Source organism: Balaenoptera acutorostrata, chromosome 5, assembly GCF_949987535.1.
Source record: "Balaenoptera acutorostrata chromosome 5, mBalAcu1.1, whole genome shotgun sequence".
NCBI classification, from domain to species: domain Eukaryota; kingdom Metazoa; phylum Chordata; class Mammalia; order Artiodactyla; family Balaenopteridae; genus Balaenoptera; species Balaenoptera acutorostrata.
The window spans coordinates 71,513,101-71,534,999 of record NC_080068.1 but is presented as its reverse complement, the minus strand read 5'-3'; the positions used below and the strand labels follow the sequence as shown (position 1 = coordinate 71,534,999).

Here is a 21,899-nt window from a genome sequence, read left to right as displayed (position 1 = left end):
GCTATCTGAGTAAATGGCCTCACCATCTGCCCAGCTGCCCAGCCAAAAATCTAAGAGTTATCTTTGATTCATTCCTCTCCCTCATACCTCAATTCTAATCCATCAGCATGGTCCTCAGACTGTACCTCCAAAATATTCTAAACTTGAATATTCAAGTCTCTACTTCGCTTTTCTCCCATTAGTGCAGTAGATTGATTGCACTAATGGCCCTGATTTTTCATGCCTCTCTGCATCTTTTCACACCTCTCTGTATCCCTGCTCTTTGGCAACGCCCTCCTATACTAACTGTGGATGTACTCTTGCAACTTGCCTTGACCAATGGGACAGTAGCAAATTTGACACAAGCTAAGGCTTAAAAATCTGCTTACTCATTTCTACTTCCTTTTTGCTTCTTTGTGATCACCATGAGACTATGACTGGGCCAGCCTGAGAATAAGCCCAGGCTAGCCTACTAGAGGGATGTAACATAAACACACAGAGGAGAGCAAAGTTGTCCCAGCCATCTCAGCCGAGGCCATACTAGACAGCTGACAGCCATCTGGCCCTGCCAAACACATCAGGAAAACCAGGCAATATGGCAGAGCTACCTACCTGACCGACAGCTGATCATAGACATGGGGAAGCCCAGTCAAGATCAACGGAGCCTGGCCCAGAACGGCAGAACTACCCAACCATCCCACTGACTCGAGCAAAAATAAATCCTTATTCCTATATGCCACTAAGTTTATGGGGATGTTTGTTGCATGGCATTACTGTGGCAATAACTGATACAGCCACCATCATCCCTTGTCAGGACTACTTTAGCATCCTCCTACTAGGTCTCACTACTTCCTTCCTTATCTTCTTATAATCCTTTCTCCATTCATCAATCAACACAAACTTTTAAAAACATAAATCAGCTTATGTCCTCAGTCCTACTTAAACCCCCTAATGGCCTCCCTGAATTTAGACTAAAAATCTCTTAACTTAGTACATCACCTACTTGTCCAACCTCATCTAGTACCACTCTCTCCCTGACCCATTATGCATCAACCACACCAGCCTTCTTCCTGTCCTTCACACACAGCAAACTCACAGCATGGCGAGGTCTTTGCAAACCATGTTCCCTCTACCTAGAAAATCACTCCACTTGTTCCCTCTTGCTCACTCTCTAAATAACCTCTTATAACTCATATTTCAGCCTAAATGTCACTTTCACAAAAAGGCCTTCCCTTGACCACACAATCTAAAGTAGATAACCAGTCACTCTGGTTAAATTAAAACAGGGATTTTAATTTTCTGCATGATACTCATCACTATGTGACATTTTTATTGATTGTTTTTAACTGTGTGATCCCCCAATGATTGTGAGTTCCACACGAGCAGGAACCTAGTCTGTGTATTCACCACTGGATCTTCAGCTCCTAAAATAGTTCCTTCACATAGTAAGTACTCACTAAATACTTGAAGAATGCTACCTGACATGGAATAAATAAAAGATCAGATCCTTTCTGAGATCAGGGCTTTTTTTTTCATATTTATTTTATTTATTTAGTTGCGCCGGGTCTTGGTTGCGGCACGTGTGCTCCTTAGTTGCGGACAGTGGGCTCCTTAGTTGCAGCCTGCAGCATCCTTAGTTGTGGCATGGGAACTCTTAGTTGCGGCATGCATGTGGGATCTAGTTCCCTGACCAGGGATCGAACCCAGGCCCCCTGCATTGGGAGCGTGGAGTCTTAACCACTGCGCCACCAGGGAAGTCCCTGAGATCAGGTTTTTACAAAGAGAAGGAGCCAGGCAAGCTGAAATGGCGAGGGAAAAAAGACAGACTGATTCTGAGAGGAAATTTTAGAAGCAAAGAAAAAAATAAACTCACCTAATATAAAATGAAGTTAAGCGTGTGGACTCTAAAACCAGCCTAGAATGGAAGCCTGGCTCTATTCCTTCCTAGCTGTGTAAACATGGATACACCACTCACCTCTCTGAGCTTGTCTCCTCATCTATAAAATGGGGTAATAATTACTACTTTGCAGAGTTGTTGTAGAAATTAAATATATATAAAGCATTTAGCACAGTACATGGATCACAGTAATTACTCAACATTAGTGATGGCAATGATGGTGGTGGTGGTGGTGATATCTAAATCAGCCCCGCTATTATTGATGAAACTGGCATAATCCATAGTATCTCACTCAACCTGTTAGTCTACCTAATTTGTTTTCAGTTTTTAGGCATTCCAAATTGTCCCTTCTCACCAAGAATGGAATGAGCATAGGACCTAGAATCCAAAGAGCTGGGTTCTGGCTCTGGTTCTGCCACTAACTAGCTGGGTGACCTCGGGCAAGTCACCAATGTCCCAGACCTGAAAGTTACCTTGTCATCAGCTCTGTCCATCCCCAAGGCAGGAGCTGCAGGAAACATTCTGAGAAGAAGTGGAGGTATTGGCGTAATGCAGAGACAGGGATGCAGAGAGACAGGCTGGCAGATAATCTGCTCTGCTCCATTGCAGACCACAAACAAGAATATCTAAACACGTTACCTCAAAGCTTCCCAAGCTGTTCCAGAACACTCAAAACCTGTTAGATTACACCAGACCATAATCTCACAAGGGCAGGGACACGGGCTGATTTTATTCTCTACTGCAGGACCAGTGGCCAGCACAGTGGCCAAATTATACTATCATAGTATGTGTTTACTGCATGCTTGCTGAATAAACAAATATATTTGGGGAAATCTGGGTTAAATGTCAAACTGGTTCCTTGTGTGCATTTCTCAAAACCTTTAATACGTGAATAGGCTCTGTGAATCATATAGAATGCAGTATTTCCCAACCTTATTTGATCATAGAACTCATTCTATTTCCCTTGAACCTGATTAACATCTCCCAGAGTTGTAGTATTCTATAGAACAGTTTGAGAAACATCTTAAGCTTACTTTTTTTTTTTTTTTTTTTAGCCATGCCACATGGCTTGCAGGATCTTAGTTCCCCAACCAGGGACTAAACCTGGGCCCTCGGCAGTGAAAGCGCAGAATCCTAACCACTGGACCACGAGGGAATTCCCAAGCTTACATAATTTAAGTCATTTTTACCGTCATGAAATAAACATCTTACTCTTTATACATAAGGTAATTAAAAGGCCAACTACTTTGATTCACATCTAGTATGCAGCTGTTTTCCCCCAGCATCCTACACTTTCAAATCACCTGTCACCAGGCAGGGCCTCAATCTCTCCCATCTCCTAAGCAGCAGATGTCCTGCCTGGTTTCTCTGCCCTGCTCCCTGCACCCTCATAACCAGTATGCTCTGCAAATCCTCCCACCTTTTCTTCCACTATCCCTTCTCTCTTCATCCTCAGTCTTATTATGGACTTCCTTCAACTGCTTTAATTACTCCTCTTCTCCTTTTTATAATCAACCCAACGGAGTTTCAGTCTTGTAATTTACAATATCCTCCTATGCCTGAAAACTTCAAAGTACTTCTCCCTTTAATAATAAAGGCCGGTGGGGACTTCCCTGGTGGCGCAGTGGTTAAGAATCTGTCTGCCAATGCAGGGAACACAGGTTTGAGCCCTGGTCCGGGAAGATCCCACATGCTGCAGAGCAACTAAGCCTGTGCGCCACAACTACTGAGACTGTGCTCTAGAGCCCGCGAACCACAACTACTGAAGCCCGCATGCCACAACTACCGAGCCCACGCGCCTAGAGCCCGTGCTCCGCAACAAGAGAAGCCACTGCAATGAGAAGCCTGTGCACCACAACGAAGTGTAGCCCTTGCTCGCCGCAACTAGAGAAAACCCGCGTGCAGCAACGAAGACCCAGCGCAGCCAAAAATAAACTAATTTTTTAAAAAACTATAGATAAAAAATAATAAAGGCTGGTCCTTCGCTTGCATTCTCCACGCTGGATCCTCCTTAGGGTTATTCCTTAATCTTAAGTACATATAATCATGTCAAATCCCATCTGGGTTCCCTCTTCCCATCCTACCATTTATTTCCAAGAGCTCAAGCAACTAAATATTTTCACATCCCCATGCCTTTGTTTGAGTTGTTCTCTCCGCCTAGAAGAGCACCTGTTGAAATCCTACTCATTTTTTAAGGTCCTGATCATAGGTAATCTCTTTTATGAAGTCTCCCTTATATCCCACTCTAGCCACAATTAGCTACTCCTTTTAACTACCTCAAGGCTACTGCACAACTTATCACAGATACAGAAAGTTAGTTGTACGTATGAATGCAGAGATGGCAGAGCTGGAAGAGAAGACCATGAACCAGGTGAGTCTATCAAGCAGAATGACCAACAGGTTGGTGACAAAAGGAGAAACCAGAAGGGTATTTGCATGAATGGCTTGAACGCTAAAGGAGAAAGGGTTGTGGCATGACCTGGAAGCAGCAAAGGGAAGCCAAGAGAAGGCTACAGCAGAGAGAGCTGCAGAAACGGGAGTGTTTTCACTCTGTGAGATGGCTGGGGTGTGGGAATGCTGATTCACAATGGAACAATGCCCTCAGAGGGCCACCGGAAAGACTTGGGAAGGAAGCCAGTAGAAGGATGGAAGCTCAGAATCACAGGGCAGTTGAGAGTACATAAGAAGACAGCTGACCAGAAAGGCTGGGAGCCAAGGAAACTGGGGATAAGAGGCGATGCCTTAACCTAAACTGGCTGAGATCCCAGACAGTGTCAGGGGCCAGATGAGTTAAGAATTCAACAGTCTTTGATCAACATTCAAAAGTACGTTGATGAGTAATTTTTCTAATGTCTGCAAAGAACAGATTTCCCTAGTGTTCCACTCATGGCACAATCCTTATCCCTATGAGTGGGCTATGCCATGGGGGTAGAGTGTTGGGGGGAGTATCAGGGAGGGATTGGGTTGGGTGTGGTATCTCCCTTCACTAGGGCAGGGCTCATAGACCAGAAAGGGAAGAAGCAAGCTGAACATGTACAGAGTTTACAGGGATCAAAGATCGGGGCTTCCCTGGTGTCGCAGTGGTTGAGAATCTGCCTGCCAATGCAGGGGACACGGGTTCGAGCCCTGGTTTGGGAAGATCCCACATGCCGCGGAGCAACTAGGCCCGTGAGCCACAACTACTGAGCCTGCGCGTCTGGAGCCCGTGCTCCGCAACAAGAGAGGCCGCGATAGTGAGAGGCCCGCGCACCGCGATGAAGAGTGGCCCCCACTTGCCGCAACTAGAGAAAGCCCTCACATAGAAACGAAGACCCAACACAGCCATAAATAAATAAATAAATAAATAAATAAAAATTAAAAAAAAAAAAAAAGATCTCCAGGCACGGGGCAGACAACAGTAGGCACCAAGGCCCAAGATCTAGTGAGCTCATCCAAACGATAGACAGAGAATGGCAATGGGGAATGCAAGACAAAAATATCTTCTGAAAAGTCTGTCTATTAGGCAGGGTTTTCAATTGCAAATAACTAGATTTAGGCACACAACAACAGCAAAAGGAATGTATTAGCTCACATAACCAAGAAGTCCCGGAAGCTTCAGACACATCTGAATCCTGGGGTTCAAACGATGCTGTCTGTGCTCTCACCGCCACTCAGTGCTACTTCTCACTGCATGCCAGCCTCGTTCATTCTGTCCTACTTCATATAACTTCCTCCATATAGTGGAAAGATAGCCACCAGGAGCTCTAGGCTATATCACTCCAGCAGCCAAAAAATCCCAGAGGAAAAGAATGACTCCTTTCCTAAACTGGAGCAGAAAAGGAGCCTGATTTGAGTGAGCCTGGGTCATGTGCTCACCCCTGAACCAATCACTTGGTCAGATGAACAAGGCACTTCTCAGATTGGCCAAAGCTGAGTCACATGACCATCCCTGGCATTGGTGTCAACCCCACCCAAACCACATGGATTGTGGACAGAGATGTTCCCCAGAGGAAGGAAGTCTGGGCAAACAAATAATAAGTCTACTATAGACAGCGTGGTCACTTGTCAGTCAGGCCCCAGATACCAAAAAAGAAGCCCAGTCTTGTTGCTTAAGCACAGAAGGGCTTTGAAGTCAGACAGAACTGGTTTTAAATTTCAGCTTTGACACTTACTAGCTGGGTGACCTCAGGTAAATTACTTAATTTTTCAGCGCCTCAGTTTCCTCCTTATAAAATAGAATAGTACCTACCTTCTAGAGCTGTTTGGAAAGATTAAATGATATAATGCACATAAACTGCTAAGCACAATGCTTGACAAAAAGTGATCAATAAATGGTAGCTATTATTAGTAATAATAACAATCATGACAATTATTATTTAGAACAAGGGTGAGCTTGAAGAGTGAGCTGTGACTCGGTGAAAGAGAGAGCCAAGTCAGCACTTGGATAAATCAGCCCTGGGTCAAGATTCATTAAGCTCAACTCAGAATACAATACAGGGGCCCTGAATGAACTCTAAGATGACAATTCAAATCAATAAATGTGTTGAGTACCTATTATGTGCCAAGCACTGGGGATACAATTATGAATAAGACACATGGCTCCAAGGTAACCTACCATGAAAAATGACTATGGCTTCATGACATTATTTTGCGGGGAGGAGAAGTTGACTGAATCTGCTTCCTTACTTTCAGCCATAGGCTGTAGGCACTGGAAAAGTGCTGAGCGTACAAGAGAATGATGCCTGGGGCCAACTGCTGGAATGCTAGGAAGGTATAAAAGGACTCCAGTCACAGCCTCCTCCCCCTCAAAAAAAATGCCTTTGCATGAACTAGGAAAAAGTGTCTCTTCCTTTAGAAAGTTTACTTCCATCTTCCAAAAAACTGTCACAGTAAACAAATCTACTAGATCTTCCATGTGAATGACATCCCAGAGTTTTGCAGTGTATAACCTGCACAACTGTACATGGTAGTCAGGGAAGATGACATGGGGGCTGAGAGGGGTCAAGGGATAGGGTGGGGATGGAGAATCTGGGAGTCCCCAGGCCTTTGGAGACAGCGAATAACTTGCTATGGAGCTGCTCCATTCAATATGGTAGCCACTCATCACAAATAGCTATTAAGCATTTGATATGTGGCTAGTACAACTGAGGACTAATTTTTTTTATTTTATTTCATTTTAATTAATTTTAATTTAAAATTTAAAACTGAAGTGGTGTAAATATGTTTCCATTAACTTTGTTTGGTAGGACTACATTTTACTTTATCCACTGCACTGCATAAGATATTCTATTGAATTGCATTGTATTGCATTGTATTATACTGTATTGTATCGTGCATATCAAGCTCCTGAGTTGTTTCTGGTATCTCATTAATAATTTTTATATGATTACGTGGTGAAATTATAATATTTTTTAAATATTGGGCTACACAAAATATACTATTACGATTAATTTCACTTGTTGCGTTTTGCTTTTTTTTAATGTGGCAACTAGAAACTTTTAAATTACATGTCTGGCTCACAGAATATTGCTATTCACCAGTGCTGCTCTGAAGACACCTTAGGATCCATAGTACTAAGGAGGATGGAATGATACCCAGAAGAACTGGTTGCTTTTGGTTTTGTTTGAAGCAGACCTTCATGTTTTCTTCTAGGTTGTCCAACTCTGTTGACCAAGAAGGAAAATAACAGAAGGAGAGGGGAAGAGGGTAGTTCAGTGTGGATAGCTCAGGAGAGCTATCAGAGTACACTCTGGAGTCGGACTGTATTGTTCTGAACTCTGGCTCCACCATCTAACCAAATTCCCCTGAATCTCCCTGAGCCTCAGGCTCCTCATCTGTAAAATGCTTAAAATAATCTTGCCCACTTTATAGGGTTGTTGGGAGGATTAAATGAGATAATCCAATGTAAAGAGTTTAGCATGGAGCCTAGCACATCTTATGTGCTCAACTAACTATTGGGGGCCACTGGGGCATTATTTGGTAATAAAGAAGGTGCAAATGAATGGTCTCCCTGTACCATGGAGCTCAGGTTGCCATGGTATAAGAGGGCACACCCTGCCCACATGTCTCCTCAGCATTTATCTTTCTAGACCAAAGAGTTGGACAGGAGTCTACTTTACTCAATCCTCTATGCTGCTGATTAATATGTTGGCTTTTTTCTAAGTGCATTATGTTTTTAAGGTACATTGATGAAACTATCTTAGATGTTGAAGAATCATGAAAATGGGTAAGGTGGCATTTCTGAATTGTGTGTAACAACAGCTAAGATTTAACTAGCTTTTTTGTTCCAAATCCTACACTGAATCAATGTCTTCAGTTAAGAGTTTATAGTAATATCTGAATCTCTTTCTTGAGTAAAAACCAGAACGTCCATCTGCATGTACAGATGGATTCATTTTACCTAAATGCATTCTTTACCTCTTCCCTGCCATTTTGCATAAACTTGAGACCAGCAATTTGCTTTTTAATGTCCCAAAAGGTTTGTGTTGACTGTAAACTTGGAGTTTACACTGTGTACTCCCTCTTCTACATGTTTTATTTTAAAAATAGTAATAAATAGTTTACTCACGTTTGTAACCTGAGAAATGCCCATCTATGCTAAACCTTTGTTCTGTCTTCCAGTCCCCTCCCTATTCCTGACTTTTAAAAACATTTCTCCCAGCCTCCCACTGACTCAATTTATTTAATAGCCTTTGTGTGGAGTCTTTTCAAAAACACTTGGAAAATCACAGTTTATCCCTAGCTTCCATAATCATTTAAAGTTCTTCAAGAACTCTAGTGAATTTGTCAAACATGATTCCTCCTTACAAAGGAGTAACCTATCCCCCCAAAAGGTTTTATCTGTTTAAAAACTGTAAAATCCATTTCCCCAACACATACACTTGTGCAGAATTTATTTTAGATTCCACTTGTTCCACAAAGTCCAAGAAAAATTCCACAGACATTACATTAAATCTTCCGTCTGATTCTCAACAAGCCATTATCCTCTGTGAGGCTCACTTTTCTCATCTATAAAATGGGCATAATATAGATGCCCTTTGCTAAATAGAGCAAGCCATCTCATTACTCATGAATGTATATAAAACACTCTAGGAAAAGCTCAAAGTCCTTTACAAGCATTAGGCCATGAATCGTTCTGAAGTGGACTGTTAATTAGGTGTCATTATGCTTTGTTTAATAGATGGAAAACCTAAGGCATGGGAACACAATACCACTCAATAGCTAACTTAAAAATCTAGCCCAGGCTTTAAACATTAGTCAGAAAGATGTCAGGGGGAAAACCTGAATAGGAATTTCACTCTGCTCTAGTTCTTTATCAAGAAACTACATTACTGCAAAATTCTCTCCAGTTACTGGTTGCCCTGCCCCTCCTACTTCCTCATGCAGTCCAGGAATGGGGAAATGGGTGGGAGAGTTGATATTCCCTATTGAACGCATAATGCCTTCCCCTGCTTACAGAAAGGGTCATGAACCCTAGACCAGGTACTAAGGGCAAATGTAGTTTCACAGATACCATAACAATTTCTCCACATTTTGTTACTGATCCCTGGAAACTTTTCCTATCACACATCCAACAAAATAAAATGAGGCTATAGACATTTATCAAAAGAACACAGCCTCTGCAAATGAAACTGTCAGGTTACTCGGGCTTTATTATCTGACCTACAACTGGTCAGATACATGGCATGGCCTCAGTAACTCCAAATAAACCTTATGTCTTCACATAAAGGAGATACTGTGGATCCAAAAGGTCAAAAAAGAGGTAATGGAAACTTTATATAACTTTATATAGCCATAATTTTTCAAATTATTATTTTGTGTCCTTCTGACATTAACAGAAACAAGAAATCCTTTAATCCCAGAGTGGTATTTTGAAAAATATTTCCCAAGGAAACAATCCCCAAAAGGGAAAAACATATAGCAACACTACTTACTTAAAAACAAAAACAAACAAACAAAAAAACATATGTCCAACAACTGGGGAGTGGTTCAAAATACCATTGTATATTAACATGACAGACTGTCACCAAGCTATTAAAAATGGCAATTTTTTTTACAAGAAAATGTCTATTTGGAATATTGTTACCAAAGAACATTATGCCTGAACTAATTATAACCTCATAAAGTGTGTGTGTGTGTATATATATATATATATATGTGTGTGTGTATGTGTATATACGTGTGTATATATATATATTTATATAAAGATTATATAGATATAAACATTATAGAATTTGGAGTTACATAAACGGTTGCACATAATGCTCCTTAGGTTAATTATCTTCTAGAAAGGTGCTAAAGATTTGTAGAAAGTCAAATGATGATAAAGATGATGGAGAGGGGGTTCACCAAGAGCCTCTCTGGAATAGTTTTGGGGTCATCTTTAATCTCTTTTTTGTAAGCTTCAGTATTGTTTCAATTTTTTAACAAAGAATAAATAAATTTCTGTAAAATGACTTTTTTTTTTAATGATGGCAGGGAGAGTCCAAAGAGCACACTGAGAGCTGGGGAATTGCAGTGGCAGGCAGAGTTCTATCCTTTGTCTGGGGGAGGAAAGGGGGTTGCATCACCAGCTCTGAGCCCCGAAAACCTCCAGCTATGATTCCAGAACCTATGAACAAGAATTATTTAATGCAGTGCTTCTATAACTGGTTTAAATATGTGACAAATAAGTTGACAATACTTAAAAAAGAAAAAAAGTAAAAAGCATTAATAAATTTACATATATAACAGCATTCATAACTCAGTTAAATTGTATTTCTGTTTCTCTGCATGGTTAAAGGATCAAGCATTTTTAGCACTCAAAGCAGGAAAATAAAAAAAGAAAGCCAACTGCCTTCTGTGAAACAAAAATAACCCCAATGGTAAAAACTAATTTTACTGCATGCTTAAATTATATTTGCAGAAAAATAAACTTTGAAATCACTACTTTGTAGGGAAAAAAACCCACGATTTATTTTTGAGGGTAGTCATGTGGAGCTCTCACAAGTTGTGGTTGAAACCTAATACTGGGAGATACATGAGGACATCACAGTTTCTAAGGAAATAGCTAACAGAAAGACACTGCTGGAACTCTTTTCAGGATAAAGAGAAGACATGAAAAGTTTTCCCCGTTAAATCAGGCTAGAACTTCAAAAAACTTAAAGGTACAGGGAGTAGGATATTTGATGAGGAGTTCTACTTTATAAGCATTTCATGTAGTATATGACAATTTAAAGTCTTTCATTTTGATACTCTATAGCTAAGCATTTCCAAAGCTCTCAACCTTAAAAAATAAATGGCATGTAGTTACGAAAGGAAAAATATATCTAATATTGCTGAAATTCAAAGACATCTTCCTCTTTTAGAAATGTAACACTTAGCAGACTAGAAAACTAATCTGCACACACCTCCCTCCCTCTTCCAAATCCACTCTTCTTAGCCATAAAAATCAAGACAATCACAAGACTATGCTAAGAAGAAATATATGGGTGAAAAATAACAATAATAATAATTACAATTAATGTTGTCCTTTCAAGGATGTTTTCAGTGAGGATTATTTCTAAATAATATGAAAAACAATACACTTGGGAACACTTAAATTTCATAATACTCTATGGTTTCAGTCTATACAGCCAAAGAGAAGTGAAAGCCTAATCAAGAATTTAGTGAATTTAGGGCTTCTCTGGTGGCACAGTGGTTAAGAATCCACCTGCCAATGCAGGGGACATGGGTTCGAACCCTGGTCTGGGAAGATCCCACATGCCACGGAGCAACTAAGCCCGTGCGCCAAAACTACTGAGCCTGCGCTCTAGAGCTCGCGAGCCACAACTGCTGAGCCTGTGTGCCACAACTACTGAAGCCCGGGTGCCTAGAGCCCGTGCTCTGCAACAGGAGAAGCCACCGCAATGAGAAGCCCGCGCACCGCAACGAAGAGTAGCCCCCACTCGCCACAACTAGAGAAAAGCCCGCACGCAACAACGAAGACCCAATGCAGCCAAAAATAAACAAATAAATTTTAAAAAATAATAATAAACAAAATTTTAAAAAGAATTTAGTGAATTTAGACTACTGGATACAACTTGGATAATTATGACCATATATATATATATATACTTTTTTTTTTTTTTTTAACTGCCAACTGTCCACAACTATCTGGAAAATTCATCTGGTACAATGATCTAGTATTTACTAGGCATGTGCTCTTCCCTGGAAGAGTTCACAATTCAGCTGAGAAGACAAAAAGAACTTACGTGAATTACTTAGCACATTAGAGAAAAACTATACTGCTTGGAAAAAGAGGTTGCAATGACTTCAAAGGTTCTCTTTAGAAAAGGGAAGGATGCCTGTGGAAGCACAGAGGGAGGAATGAGCACTGCAGATATTCCCACTGGCCAAACTGTTGTTCATAATGGTACCCGGTAGGTCCAGCTGAATAAGTGTTTTCTAACCATCTATCCTGCGCTGTCCTCCTTCAGAATGACTACTGTATCTGCTCCACTGTAGCAATTGCCAGCACTGGTATTTTCTGGATTCCCAATGCATAGCTGCCATCATGAGAGTATAGAGCTTTGCTTTTTCTGGCCAGATAAGATGGTGTGGAAACAACACTCTTCCTACTTCAGCGGAAGCTGACTCTTGCCACCATTCCTCTGTGTAGAAGCAGAAAGTCATGCTGATGTTGTCAGGCTACTGAGATAGAAAGCTGGAAGGTCACACTGCATTAAGGAAGCCTGAAGAATGACTCAACTGGTTAAACAGGGTTGGAAAGTTGTGATCATCCACAAGGAGCAGGGTAGGTCAGTCATCTCTGCTCAGCCCAGCCAGAAACAGGAACTTGGTGCACACTCCAAGAAAGGCATGAGCTTTGAAATGGGAAGAGAGGATTCTGCTGCTGGGAAGGCAACTGTGTGATAAACGCCTCCAGAAGGAAATAACGATAATTTCCATTGGGGCCACATGGCCACCAATGACACCAGGCCCACCGTTCAGCCTAAAACATTAGATTTACAGAAGCTGAGCTTCACGGAAAGGTAAAACGTTCAGAGGCCAAAGTGACAGAATGAGTCCTCCCAGACGAGGTGAATTTGAGAAGTGGAAACCAGGGCTCTACGACCAGCAAGCTATATAGCATCAGGCTAGGGCTGCAGAGAGGTTCTGCCTCCCAAGACCACTGTAATGAATTGGTAGTGGATGCTTAGAGTAGTATAGGAAGGAATCGGGGGCCCCAACTCTGCTGGGTAAAGGCAGGGAAAATGGCAGCAAACTGCCATGGCTGAACCACACTAGTCTCTCAGCAGAGGTTGGTTAAGAAAGCTATACTCCAGGCACTAAGGAGTAGTAAAGAACAAAATGAAACAAAACTCTCTACTTTCTCTCCCTCCTGAAAGCCCAATAAAATGACAGTAAAGGGATAAACCCACAAGGATGGGGAGAATGAAAGAAGAGACAACAGTAAAAACATTTAGGTGGGGTGAGGGGAAGCCAAGAAACAACCTGATTTATACCACGGAATCTCGAAATGCTAAATAATTAAAGGCAATTGGACTCTCTGTGGGGAGTGGGGGGACGGGGGCTGATCTAAAATAAAATAAAAATTGAAAGCCTCCTTGGAAAGCACCTGGATCTCCCAGGTCCCTCCAGCCACTCTGAGCAGTTAGGTGATGGCCCCTTCTCTACCCCAGCAAAAACACCTGGAGTTTCTTCCCTACTCCCTCCCCAAGAGGAATTATATGAACATATAACTACCCCAGAGAGGGTGAAAAAGAGAAAGTCTCTGGATTGGAGTATGGCAGGCACAGCTCAGGTGTTTTACTGGAAATACCGTGGAGAGGTTATATGAACATGCAGATGCTGAGACATTCAGCCTTCTTCTCTACCTCGTTCCCAGATCACTGGCAGCCAGGCTCTTCCCACCACCCAGGAAAAAGACTGGAAGAGCTTTTTCTGAGGACCCTCACCAGCCCAAGAGGTACTAACATCAAAATTTCCCCAAATAAAAGACTCAGCCGGGGCTTCCCTGGTGGCGCAGTGGTTGAGAATCTGCCTGCCAATGCAGGGGACACGGGTTCGAGCCCTGGTCCGGGAGGATCCCACATGCCGCGGAGCAACTAGGCCCGTGAGCCACAACTACTGAGCCTGCGCATCTGGAGCCTGTGCTCCGCAACAAGAGAGGCCACGATAGTGAGAGGCCCGTGCACCGCGATGAAGAGTGGCCCCCGCTTGCCGCAACTAGAGAAAGCCCTCGCACAGAAACGAAGGCCCAACACAGCCAAATAAATAAATAAATAAAAATTAAAAAAAAAAAAAAAGACTCAGACAAATCACCCAACAGTTAAGTTCCCAGCCAACAAGCTTTTTAATCCTCCACTCAGATGTGAGTAGACAACCTAGGGTATCAGAAATACAAGGAAAGCCTCTAAAATGAAATGTAGAGAACTAAACAAATAAACAGACAATAGCAACTTGGGGAAACTGAGTCTATGCACAAAGGAAAAAACTTTCCAGGTAAGAAAATATCTAGTATACAGCCCAAAATATCTAGAATCTGAACAATAAGTTTCTGAAAGAGACATCACAAAATAGAGAGGAGGAAATTATCAATGAGATAACTCAAGAAAATTTCCCAAACTGAAAGATGTAGATTTCTGGATTGAAAGAACCCAGCACAATGGATGAAAACAGACCCATACCACAGCACACATCATGAAAACTCCAAGATTGTGGAGGCCAAGAGAAAATTCTACAAACTTCCACAAAGGACACAGCAGGTTTGTAACCTGTAGACAGGTTACAGGCAAAAATTAAGGAATCAGAACAATTCTGAATTTCTCAACAGCAACACAAGCTAGAAGGTGATGGAACAATGCCTTCAAATTTTCCATCCTAGAAGTCTACACTCAGACAAACTATCAATTGTTGTGGAAAACAGATATTTTCAGGCACTTACTGAAAAATGAGGGACTTCCCTGGTGGTCCAGTGATTAAGAATCCGTCTTCCAATTCAGGGGACGCAGGTTTGATCCTTGGTCGGGGAACTAAGGTCCCACATGCCACGGGGCAACTAAGCCCGCAAGCCACAGCTAGAGAGCCCACGTGCTGCAAACTACAGAGCCTACACGCTCTGGAGCCCGCGCATCACAACTAGAGAAGCCCAAGCTCCACAACTAGAGAGAAGCCCATGTGCCGCAACGAAAAATCCCATGTGCCACAACTAAGACCCGATGCAGCAATAAATAAATAAATAAATAAACAAAAAGGATGATTTTTTAAAAAAAGAAAAATGAATAGAAAAAATATGAATAGATAAAATAAATAGGAAGGAAAACAGACATCCTGTGCATCCTTTACCAGAAAATTCCTTGAGAATGGGCTATATCAAAAAAAAAAGGAGTCTACAAGAAAGAGAAAGGCATGTACTACAGGTAACAGGAGATCCAATACAGAGAGAAATGATGGAGATTCCCCCCAGGATGACAAAGGGAGGTCCTCAGGGTGACATCTATGCCCCATGTGTAGAGGGCAACCAGTCCAGACTAGAGCAAGCCAGGAGGCTCAGGGACAGTTTCTTTGGGGAAAATGAAATTGACAGAATACCTGACTCATCTGAGGTAAGAATTAGAAAACTGGTCAAAAGTTTTGGGTTGAATTAATGATGAGTACATAAAAAACTAAGCCAGTGAACAAACAAAGCAATTACTGACTCCGAGGAAAAGAAAAAGTTGCACTTGGCTTGACTATGAATATTGATCTAACCAAAATTACTGTTTAACTATTGCAAGGATGGGAAAATAGGGAAGCTGTGGTTAGGCTGGGGGTTAGAAGAAGAGAGCCAAGTCATCATCTTCCACAGCAGGAAGTCAACAGATAATGCTTCAAACTGAAAAATTACAAGTATCACTTACAAGCAATAAATACCAAAATAACCAACTCGAAGAATCACAAGTGTTTGCTTCTGGAGAGGGAAAAATGCAACTTGGATTAAAGGTTTAAAACTAAAAAAAAAAAAAAGAAGAAGAAAAGAAAAGAACAAAACAAAAATCATATTGACTTCTATGCCCTTTCTCTTTTTTTTTTTTGCTTTTGCTTTGTTTCCCTAATAACAATTTGGGAAAATTCCATCCTTGTTTTCCCTAAACAAACAAACAAAAAAATGTCAGAGACTTCCCAGGTGGTCCAGTGGTAAAGAATCCGCCTTCCAATGCAGGGGACTCGAGTTCGATCCCTGGTCAGGGAACTAAGATCCCACATGTCACGGGACAACTAAGCCCACATGCCACAACCACTGAGCTCGTGTGCCGCAAACTGCAGAGCCCACGTGCTCTGGAACCCGCATGCCACAACTACAGAGCCCAAGCGCCCTGGAGCTTGCGCACCACAACTAGAGAGAAGCCCACATGCTGCAAGGAAGATCCCGCATGCCACAACTAAGACCTGATGCAACCAAAAATAAATAAATAATAATATAAAAAGAAAAGAAAATGTCACTTTCTACATCTACACCATGTAGCTGTGATCATCTGAGCTCTGAGCAGTCAAATATAGTGGGAAAGTTAATAGTTATAATCCAATCCAAGGAAGGACAGGTTGAGCTAGGGCAGAGATGCAAAGGCAAGTCCAGGTGGAGGCAAGTTTGGAGGTGAAGCCAACTACTAAGCTTCTCTCCTCTGGGGTTCTTTTTAACAAAGCTATTCTCACGGCATAATCACCTGGGACAGGGTAATTTTAGAACTGGCAGTGACCATGGACCAATTTCACTCCTTTCTAACAGACTCCAATGCCCAATTTATGACCCTAATCCAACCAAGGCGGCTAGCCTCCACAGCGGTTGATCTGGGTTCAACTTCAGTTACTCCACTTTGCCTGTGTAGACTGGATAATAGGAGAGCACAGTAAGGGCTCTGAAGCAAGTGACACTGTCATCAACAGATAGTTACTGAGCATCTGTGCACCAGGCTGAGGATCAACAGCCCTGTCAACTCTGTGGACCAAGTCTCCCTGCCCTGAATAATAAGATGATTCTTCCTAGGAGGGGGATCCCACGAAGGGGTGGAGTCGGGTGGAAACCAAGGAGCTGGAAGAGCTGGGCTGGGGAAGGGAGGCACCAACCAGGTCAACCTGGAGGAACCTGTAGACAGAGGTGTGCCTGGAGGCCCAAGGCCCAGGCTGCCAGCATTCTGCATACACAGAGGAAGGCAGAGAGACCAGCAATTCTTCCCCGAAAGCAAAAAGTGGCCAGACACTACCCACAACCCCGGCAGCCATGCTGTCAAGGGTCAACTTAGGGAGCAAAGGTGGCCATTCTCTGAGCTTCACTCTGACTTGATAAAACACAGCCCCTGCCCTTGAGTAACCAGCTGCTGAGAAAACAAGATGACTATCTTTTTTTTTTTTTTTGGCTGTGTTGGGTCTTCGTTGCTGCGCACGGGCTTTCTCTAGTTGCGGCGAGCGGGGTCTACTCTTTGTTGCGGTGCGCGGGCTTCTAGGCACATGGGCTTCAGTAGATGCAGCGCGTGGGTTCAGTAGTTGTGGCTCACGGGCTCTAGAGCGCAGGCTCAGTAGTTGTGGCGCACAGGTTTGGTTGCTCCACGGCACGTGGGATCCTCCCAGACCAAGGCTCGAACCCGTGTCCCCTGCATTGGCAGGCGGATTTTAACCACTGCACCACCAGGGAAGTCCCAAGATGACTATCTTGATACAGAATAAGTAGATAAACAGGTTGACAGTGCTAAAGCATATATTAATATTCTATATTTTCTCCTATCTGTAAAGGTGTGAAAATTCTAGCTCAAGGACCTATGTATGGTAGAGCACTGCACTGATTCGCATGTGTTTGCAACACTTGCCCTATACAGTTCTACAAACCAAAATGTACACAACCTCAGGGAAGAATCCAGATCATTAACATAAACACAATGCAGTAAGTGTCTAGAGCTGACAGGAGAATATATGGAACAGATTAATTGGAGTATTGGGAAAGTATAAGTTTTTCCTAAACAATGAAAATGTACCTAAACCAAAAAAATATTTTCAAATACATAATGAGAATATTATACACACTTTTCTTTTCTCCATATAAATCATGACACTCCATACTACATGTGATTCTCGCCAGCTGAGCTACCAGCATCACAAACCAATTTGCTAAATCCTAAACTTATTTGGGAAACCCACTGGTTTGTTGGGGCTGTTTTCTCCTCTCCAGCTCTTCAGGGGAGAATCTTCTAGAAGCAAGTAAATTCTCAGAATTTCCTAAGAGGAAAAAATGGGCCCTCACTGAAAAAACACAGGGTATATGCTCAAAACACTTTATTTTGGATAAGCTTCAAACCCACTTAGCCACCAGTCATCCTGTTGTTCCAACTTAACATTGAGATCTACCCTTCTAATCAAATCTTCCAGTTTCCAAAGAATGGCAATAGATGAGATTGTTTCCGAACCTGATACACAGCAACGTGTTATTCTTCCATGAAAACAAAACCAAAAAATCAAATCAAAAGGAAATTTAGGATCCAAGGGAAAGCGCACACCCCCGAGGCAAGTTCCCAACACATGTATTCACCGAATCCCTGTTATCAAGATTCAAACACAATTTCCCAGATTAAAAATGTGAAGCTGGTGGGGCGAGGCACTCACACACGTGCAACTGTGGAAAGTCTCTGTCGATGCTGCCAACTTTCCATCAAGACTGCGCCGCCGCCCAAGCAGAGAGGAGGAATCAACCCCGCGGGGAAGCTGGGAAGTGAGCCCAACGCTTAACTTGCTGCGGGGCGGCCCGCGTCCAGGGACCCAAGAGGAAAAGGGACGGGTGCTCCTCGGGAGAGGCCGGCGCCGGAGCCCGGGAGGCGGAGAGGCAGCGGCGGCCGCCGGAAGGCGTGGCTACGCCAGGACGCGCACCTGTCCCTTCGTGGTCCGCAGGGGACGGGTCATCACCTGGCGTGGCGCGCCCTCGCTCACGGCGGCGCGGAGGAGAGAAAATCCTTCCTGGTTCCACGAGGGTCCGTCTCTGGGCTTGTGGAAGCCTCCTCTCGCCGCGCGCATCCTCGTCCCCACCCGTCCCCTCCCGGAGTGGCGCAGTCCCGGGGCCGCCCCGCCGGCCTGCAGCGCCCTTACCTGGCTGGAGCGCGCCGGCTGCGCCGAGTCCGGGAGACGCTGAAGCCGGCCGGCGCCGCGGAGTCCCGAGCCTGGCGTCCGGAGCCTGGCGTCCCGGCCCCGCCCCCACTCGTCCCGCCCCGCGCGGCCCAGCGATCGCCAGGCCCCCGATGGCTCCGCCCCCGCACGCCGAGGCCGGCGGGTACAGGTTCGCACGGGTCTGCTGCGGTTCTGAGACTGGAGGCCCGAGTGGGTCGGGTGGGCCTCCCGGCTCCCCCGACCCAGTCGGAGTTTCGGGGAAGTCGCGGGAACGTCCCTGGTGTTCCTGGACGCCGTGCTGGGCCTCCTCCTTCCCCCCTCGCCCCAGAGAACTGACCCGCGACGTCACGGACACCCCCAGCCCGGGAGAACCCGAGCAGTGCCACCTGTGGGTGACCGGGGTCTCTTGTCGCAATTAGGGACCGCACCTCCCCTTCCGCTAAATGGTGGCGAACCAGGTGGGTGACGCGGTGCGGTGGAGCGAAGCAACGAGTTTTACCAAAAGAGTAAGTTTTTTTACTGCCAAACCTGAAGCAGCAGGGCGTATCTGATACACTTACAGGTCACGTGGCCTCCCTAGTCCTGTAGTAACACTTTCTTCATTCGCTGTAAGGTAGAAAATTGCCCTTAGGTAACTTACTGTGTCCCAGGCACTCTTTCAAGTACGTTACCCGTATTAACATATCTGTGAAGTATATGTTATCAGAATCCCCCATTTTTATGGAGGGTGAAAGTGAGGCACAGAGAAGTTAAACAACCTGCCTAGTGTCGCCCAACTAATAAATATAAAAGCTAGAATTCAAATCCCCGTAGTCGGCCTCCTGATTTTGAGCTCTAAACCAGGGGTCCCCAACCCTCCCGCCCCGGCTGCAGACTAGTAGCGGCCTGTGGCTGTTAGGACCCGGGCTGCACAGCAGAAGGTGAGCGGCGGGCCAGCTAGCAAAGCTTCAAATGGCGCTCCCCTTCGCCCACCGCCTGAACCATGGCTGGCATTGCCGCCTGAACCGTTCCCCCCATGGCTCGCGTTACTGCCTGAACCATCCCTCCCCACCCCTCCACCCCTCCACCTCTCTACGCCCACCCTCCACCCCCCGAAAAACTGTCTTCCGTGAAACCCGTCCCTGGTGCCAAAAAGGTTGGGGACCGCTGCTCTAAACTACTGCTCTCCTGACTTACAAAATTTGAGTGTCCACCATGTCCCATGAACTGTTAAGGCCTGGGCTCTGCCCTCAAGGAGCTTTTAGTCTAGTTCAGGGAGAAGGACAATCAGTCATCAATAAGCAAGTAAAAAATGAAGCCATTACACATGTGAGAAGTGTCCTGACTAAAATCAAGTAGGCGATGGTGTTGAGAGTGATGGGGATGGGGAGGCCACAGATCTAGTTGTCCTGGAGGCTTCTCTGAGGATGTGGCAGTGGAGCTGGGAACTGAATGGTAGGCCAGGCAGTCAGCCTGAAGATGAAGCAAAGGGAAAGGCACGTGAAATAATCATCATTCTACTTCATGCTTGTTGGAGACCTAAAAACATGCCTTCCTATATTATCTCTCTTTTGATCATACAATAACCCTGAGAAGTCTGACAAGATTCCATTTTACAGGAAAAAAAAAATCGAATGATTAATGATTTGCCTAAAGTCATACTACTCCTTAGGAAAAGGGTTGGGAGGGGAGGGGGAGGATGGGAAGAGCACACAGGGTTGAACCAAGGCTTTCTGATTCCAAATTCTCTTTCACTCAGGTGATGATGATGGGCTGTCTCAGGAAGAATCTAGTAAAATTTTTCTTTTGTGATCTTGCCTCCTCCCAGCCCCAGTCTCTTCTGCCTCCTGTTGACTAATTAACATAATTTCCCCCAGGGCAGGTGTTCTTTGAGGGAGCAGAAGTCAGGAACCTTCTGAAAGGATGCAAAACATGTGTGTAGAGAAAAAGTTATAGTTACATAATTATGGTAATAAAGTTGGCTTTCTCCCAAGAAAAATGCTCACATATATATATATATGCATCATGGAGAGGACTTAGAATTTTCATCAAATGGTCTGATCCAAAAAGCGTAAAAGTCACTGTCTGAAGATTTTAACTGATACTGTGGTGATTAAAAGAACTAGTTTCCAACTCACTTTGCCTGGGCTAGCTAGGCAACTGTGGAGGCTCATATTTCTGACTTAATGGAAATGAGGTTCTCAAAGTTTATAAAGGTTGATTGAAAGGGAAGCAAATCCAGATCCTCATGTAAGCCCTTCATAAAGTTTAAAATTAAAAGAGAAGAGAATGTCTTTATTGTCACTGTTAGTTCTCAAGAAAACCAGAGACTGATTTGTAAACAAAACATCTAGATCAACATAACTCTTTATCGGTTTCCCATACTGTTTCCTGAAGAAAGCATTCTTTATATTACCAAACAGTGTTAAGTAGGTGGTTAACGCCTGTATATGATCCCCAGAGCATGTAGTAAAGAGTACTTGCATTGGTTTTCAGCAGAGTGCTGTTAGAGACAGTGTCAGAGAGACTGTAAGAGAGCTTCAGCTACATGGATGAAAAGGTGTAAAACTGAACTCAGGATGTGGTAGGCTAAAAAAAAATTTAATATGTACTATTTCTTATGTGAAACGGACAATAGCTTTGATAGAAAACAGAATACAAAGTTAGGCTTATGTAACTCGAGCTTTCAGGTTGAGCCTCTTCAAAAGAAGGAATGTGATGGTGGACCTAAAAAGATTTCTCCCTCTTCCTCCAAGAAGAAGATTCAAACAATACTATTACTACCTTCTTTATTTTAATAAAATTGAGATACAGAAAAAAGGCATTTATGACTTCTTAAAGACAGGGACTCCCTTCTTACCAAATATCCACACGGTTTCTATAAAATTTGTATGTTTAGGTGAGCAATGTCAGGTTGACATAATTTTGCTTCCTTGAGGAAAGAAAATGCCTTTTC

At 43.6% G+C, this 21,899-nt stretch overlaps 1 protein-coding gene and 1 long non-coding RNA gene across 4 annotated transcripts in view; one reads left to right on the top strand and one right to left on the bottom strand.

Annotated features, from left to right (window-relative positions):
* The window catches only part of TEC (tec protein tyrosine kinase), a 143,917-nt gene extending 124,873 nt beyond the window's left edge, over positions 1 to 19,044 (bottom strand). Inside the window, exon 1 of one of the 2 annotated variants that reach the window (XM_057547443.1) lies at positions 18,947 to 19,044. The gene's annotated coding sequence lies outside the window, so the exon portion shown is untranslated. Of the gene's footprint in view, positions 1 to 18,469; positions 18,678 to 18,946 lie in introns of those variants that run through there. The other variant, XM_007180765.2, reaches the window with a different exon arrangement.
* Positions 19,045 to 19,126: 82 nt separating this feature from the next.
* Positions 19,127 to 21,899, top strand: part of LOC103017094 (uncharacterized) — a 50,496-nt gene continuing 47,723 nt past the window's right edge. For both annotated transcript variants that reach the window (XR_009008411.1, XR_450880.2), the window contains exon 1: positions 19,127 to 19,470. This is a non-coding gene — a long non-coding RNA (uncharacterized LOC103017094). The remainder of the gene's footprint in view (positions 19,471 to 21,899) is intronic.